This window comes from Bactrocera oleae, chromosome 3, assembly GCF_042242935.1.
Source record: "Bactrocera oleae isolate idBacOlea1 chromosome 3, idBacOlea1, whole genome shotgun sequence".
NCBI classification, from domain to species: Eukaryota; Metazoa; Arthropoda; class Insecta; order Diptera; family Tephritidae; genus Bactrocera; species Bactrocera oleae.
In genome coordinates this window covers 61,576,005-61,582,136 of record NC_091537.1, presented here as the reverse complement: position 1 = coordinate 61,582,136, position 6,132 = coordinate 61,576,005, and the positions used below count along the sequence as shown (strand labels likewise).

At 30.8% G+C, this 6,132-nt stretch overlaps 1 long non-coding RNA gene across 2 annotated transcripts; it reads right to left on the bottom strand.

Moving 5' to 3' along the window:
- Positions 1–288: 288 nt before the first annotated feature.
- LOC118683443 (uncharacterized) lies at positions 289–5,356 on the bottom strand. 2 transcript variants are annotated; one of them, XR_011395405.1, is made up of 6 exons: positions 4,874–5,356; positions 4,574–4,662; positions 3,828–4,506; positions 3,577–3,648; positions 508–595; positions 289–436 (listed from the first exon to the last, which is right to left on the bottom strand). It is a non-coding gene; the product is annotated as an uncharacterized lncRNA (long non-coding RNA). The 2 variants fall into 2 exon arrangements; XR_011395406.1 differs by lacking the exons at positions 289–436; positions 508–595 and adding an exon at positions 921–1,199 and having other exon boundaries at positions 4,874–5,355.
- Between the last annotated feature and the right edge of the window lie 776 nt (positions 5,357–6,132).

Sequence of the window (6,132 nt, the reverse complement as noted above, 5' to 3'; positions counted from 1 at the left end):
CCATGAACCTTCTCTATGATATACGTTCTCTGGTTCATCGTAAAGGGATAGTAGAGAAGCTATTGTATCAGCTGATCAGATGTAAACAAAGCAACAGCTGAAAACCCGTCTAGGGGTTGAGGTTCAATTGGCATCCAAGATGGACTACTTTTGACCGAAAAATGGGTGCTTATTGCTTTTTCTTTTAATTTATGAAAAATTTGTCCCAAATATACTGGTTATATGCAAAACTGTGATATTTTTTCAAAACAAAATCAGTTTATTTTAATAAAATTTTATAAGGAGCGATTTTTATTGGCAAATTTCAGAATAATTAAGATATATGTATATATATGCCTCTTTTTAACTGTGGTAAATTAATAAATATTCACCATAGTAAAATGTAAGGTTCACTTAAGCAACCATGTGAAATCCAGAAACTGCTTATTCAACGAAACTGGAGATAAGTTTTATAAATTTATACAAAAATAATAATTATATTAAAAACAATACTCAAAAACAACTCACCTTTGTAAAAATAGGTCCGTCCATGTCAAAAATATTCAAATGTGTTGCCAGTATTGTCATTGAGCATTACGTAACAGTGTTGGGTATGCTAATTTTAGAATAATTTTTAGGAAAGAAATATATCTGCCGTATAATATAAAGATATTGTAACTTCAACAAAAAATTTATTTAAGAAGCCTGTATATTTAAAAACTAAACATAGAAATATATAATAATATGGTAATTTTTTACGTAAAGAGAATGAAATATTGTACATATTTTCAACGCTAAATGATGAATTATAAAACGAACTGAAATTTGTGTTTAAAAAAATGTATATATAAATTAGAGAAAACATCGGCTCAGTATTTATTTATTGATTTATCTACAATGATAAATTTTGCTTTATTGATTATATGAATTATCAAATTCTGTTACAATAGTTACGTCTACTCATAGTTAAATTGAATTTTTAGTTTGTCTATTAAAAAGTTAATTGAAATGCTTAAAAATAAGCCGCATATTTATCTATATTAACATGGTATAATATAATATCATATTTTGTTAACAGCATTTAACATAATTCTATAACCAAAATTGAAAATATTTGAAAATAATTATAACGGCGTTTTTTGTTATGCGCAACCAGTTTTAACCCCTCGCCATCCTAACTCACCAGGGGCGGCCATGTTGGTCTTATTGTGAACGTACCCCTGGAAAGTGGAAAAGTACTCTGAATGGGCACATTCTCTACTCCCTTATACCATGTTTTAGTTAGTATGTTGTCGTGTTAAGGGCAATTAAGATATAAGTAAGAAGTTGTTAGCTCGGATAATGAGTAATATAGCGATAAGTTGTTAGAATTAGAAATAAAGATAAGTGTATAGCCATTAAAATAGGACTTTTATTTAACAATCCAGTGATCGAACTCAAAAGTGAGTTACAAGGTAGATGATTAATATAGAAATCCGTTACAATATAATACAAGAACAAGAATAACTACACAAAGCGAAAACTATCTATTGCATTTTTCGTTATAAAAATATTTTTAATGAAAAATAAAGGATAATAACAAATTTAAATTTGTATGAACAAACTGATTAATATATTCTAATATAAACTAAAGTCATTTATAATATGCAATACATGCAATATTATAATGGCAAGATGTAACTACAATTACATACGTACAATATCAATAAAAATTTAATAATTTACTTACTTGTACGAGGGCTGCTATATAGCTGGCTGGCCTAGGCAACACTAAGTGTTGCCAGGTGCAATCTGACATTTCCATTGGAAAGTTTGACATTTTTTAGCATAACATCACTCAGAACGTTTTGTCATTTAATCGTGAATTGTTTTATTTACAGGGATTTAAAAAATCTTCCCGGCCAAAAATGGAATTAACTCGTGAACATTTTCGTGTGATCATTTTTCACAACTTTCGACGTGGATTATCACGACAAGCGTGCATCGATGAACTAAAATCTTTGTATGGCTATGAAGCACCATCCTATAGCACTGTGAAAAACTGGTACAACGAATTCAATCGTGGCCGACGCTCGCTCAAAGACGAATTCCGTGAAGGTCGTCCAAAAACATCCGTTGTGCCAGAAAACATCGATGCCGTACGTGAACTGATAAGGCAAGACCGTCATGTAACATACCTTCAGATAGAGGCATGCCTATGCATTTCTCCCACCAGCATACATTCGATATTGCATGAACACCTGGCCGTAAAAAAGGTTTGTTCTCGTTGGATCCCGAACAATTTGACAATCGCTCGTGGATTGGTGTAAAGAAATGCTGAAAAAATACGATCGCGGTGCTTCAAAAGACGTTTATAAGATCGTCACATGTGACGAATCATGGATCTATGCGTATGAGCCCGAAACAAAACAGCAATCGACCGAAAAAAAAAAACATTTTCGTTGATGAATATTCGTATTTTCATTATTAGGCCAGAAATATATATAGCAGCCCTCGTATTCACAATCACTCCACTATTTTTTGTTAACAATTCATACTCGCCAATCAACCATTCGAACGCCTCGGCCGTCAGACGGAACTCCTCCGCTTCATACTAAGTGCCCACCGTGCAGCTCACCAAGGGAAAACTTTAGAATACCGTCCCAGGCTTTCGGGGATAAAATGAGTATGGGCGGATAGAGGACATCCTCCAGATCAAGAATATATATAGATATAGCCGCGGGAAACTTCTAGTTTTCGAGATATTTACGTTTAAAGTTGAAATTTTCAAATCGTTAAAGTACGTATTTAAATTGAATTATACACTTATATTTTTCACCTTTATATCCACTAACACTTCACTATTTCGTTTGTACACATTTATTTTACATTATATATTGCAAAAATAGCTTTAATTCAATATTTAAATCATTGTTCAATTCTATTAATTTTGACAATAACAAAAGGGTTGCAAAATGTCAAATAACAAGTGTTACCTTATCGACATCTTTTGTAAATGAACTGAAAGAAGTGAAAACAAGTAATAACCCAAATACAGGAATTCAAAACCTAGAAACATAAAATATTAGAGACCATTGATGTTAATCCGTTTTGCGTTGGCGACAGTCAGCCGCGCTTCGGCCGCGCTTAAAAAAAAAATAACCCCGGTCAGTTCAACACCGGTATAGTATGGCAACACTGGTTATTTGACATTTTCAACCCTTTTGTTATTGTTAAAATTAATAGAACTGAATAATGATTTAAATACTGAAATAAAGCTATTTTTGCATCATATAATACAAAATAAATGTCTAAAAACGAATTAGTAAGTGTTAGTGGATATAAAATGGGCCTCCTAAAGGCCTAAGTGCGTCGAGTGAATATTTCTACTTTAAACGTAAATATCTCGAAAACTATAAGTTTCCTTGCGGCTATATCTATTCTTGCTATGGAGGACCTCCTCTATCTACCCATACCGATTTTATTTCCGAAATCTTGGGACGGTATTTTAAAGCCGACCCCAGATCCGTAAGTGGAAATGAATTTTTTTTAATAATTTTATAATAATATATATAATATAATAATAAAAAATAAGATATTAAACTAAAGTTAACTCACATGAATTGCTTATTTGTAGTATTGTATTACTTTGTATGTTGTATTACACTACGTGTTTCTCGACATCCAAATCTGAAATAATAAAAATATACAATGAATAAAAATTATTATAGATATATTTAAAAGAATTATTCGTTATTTAAATATGTATATATCAAATAAGAACTTACATGTTGACACGTCAAAATTATACACATTGTATATATCTACAAGTAACCCTACAAGAAATGCTGGTTCACCAATACACTCACATTTATTGTGTCAGTACTGACAGTCATATGAACAATGACTATCAATGTTTACGATTTTTCCGAAAGAGACAGCATAGGTTTTCATCGAAGTTTCGAGAAGTTGTAAAATTCCTATGTAGCTGTTATTCCGTGCGATACACCAAAAGCAGAGATAAAGAGACGCCCAACTCATCTCATTGGAAATTAGAGCGAATCGCTAAACGTCAAAACCACCTGAACTCAGGCTCCTGTCAAAGTTCAGGAGGTCTGACGTTTAGTAATTGGAAAAAGAGGGACGGCCAGATTAAAATCCTACAGAAAAATATGTGAACTGAGAGATTTGTTGCTGCTATTGAAGATCACTAACAAAAATTTGAAAACAATGAAAATGAAAGAAAACACGAAATTGGAATGTATGTGATGAAATATTTTGTGATGCTATCATAGCTGCAATTTGTCAGTCATGACTGTAAATCTATCACAAGTGAAAAATTCTTTTGCGCAGTTGACAATATAATTTTTATTTATTTAAAAAATTTTAAACTTTTAATCAAAATTATTTATAATAATATACATAAATACAAAAAGGATTGCAACAAAAAGTATAATTAAATAATAAAATATGAAAAGAAATTTTTACTTGATGCCATCTCCCCCTCTCAGTAGTTTTGCGTATATCTTTCCCAATCAGTGGATATTTCTGAATTTAAAAATGCAAATGGAAATTAACTAAATATATAGTTTTATTTGACACTTATTTAACTTACGAATGTATGTATATCATATTTGAAAACTCTTTCATAAAAATGTAAGCATATATAATATTTAACACCAAATCCAAAAGAAGCGTGCAACACTTTTCGTTTGTGGCAAGAAGAACAGTAAAAAAATTTTAATATTAATTTAAAGTTAAATAGTAGGAATACAATGTAAATATGTATAGCAAAAATAAATATCAAGTATTTTAAATTAAAAGATCTTAAGAGCATTACAAAAATATTTTACCGAGGGTAATGATGGTGTTTAAAAATCGAACAAATTTAAGAAAAGAAATCTTCAATTATTACCAGATTGTTCAAAAATGAACATGGGCGTTAGGACCACAAGGGCCCCACTTAGACGGCGTGCAGCAATAAATTTAGTTTTATTATTCTACATATTAAGATAAGAAACATGTTAGAATATACAGTCCACTAATCCTAAATATGTATGCTCAAATATATTTAACAGGCATACATACATACATAAGTAAACACATAAACAAATATACACTCATATGATAACTTGTAGACCTAAGATATATATTTAGGCAATTGATTACAAGTGCACATGTGTCTTACAAACCAATTATTCACAGATATTTTGATAATGAAGATTTTTTGCATGAAACTCTGATTTTGTTTTGATATATTCGCTTTAAGATTTTGATGATCTATTTTATATAATATCTTCATTTTGAAGATAAACTGTTGTCAACACAGAACTTGTCCCAAATTTCACAGCTGTTTAGTGTTACCAGATTCGATAACTTGGAGAACAGTCGGGAAACTATTTAGTTGAACTACCCCTGAATATATTTGTGGCGATAATGAGAAAAGCTTGTTCATTTATTGGACATAGAAAATTTCCTAAAGTATTGCCAGAGAATGTAAATGAATAGAGATGGCGCAAATGTTAGCTGTTCTAAAATATAAATTACTATGAGCGAACATCGAAAACGTGCGAAAAAAAATTTCAGCGATTTAAAATATATTTTAATCTATTTCATATTATGCACTATATGTGGCATTAAATTATAAAATTTATATAAAATTGACATTCATATGAAATCTTTAACTACTTCTATGTATTCTAAGCACATTCCATATTTACTTATTATCATTATTTTATAGTTTGTCAATTTAGCACATTTTATCAAAAACGACGCTATGAAAATGCAGCCCAATCGGTAATCGCGTAAACGTGACAACATAGCCGACTGACATTGTCGCAAGATTGTCGATTGAAACAAATTTTGCCAACTCCGCTACGAATCGCACAATTTGGTTTCAATATGTATGCGAGCTCATAGGTACATATGTATGTATACATTTATGTTTGTCGACAAAGTCGTCATTTGGTTTTTTTCAATAACACAATGTCCGCGGGAGCTCACCGCTATCTCGTTGGCTTGCACCCAAACACAAGGGCATTTCAACTGAGGACCCATAGGAATTATTATATATACATATGTATTGAAAAATACTGATGCATTAATGACTTATTTTCGTAATTTAATAACAATATTCGTAAAAATATAAATACAGATAAATTCATACTTATAATC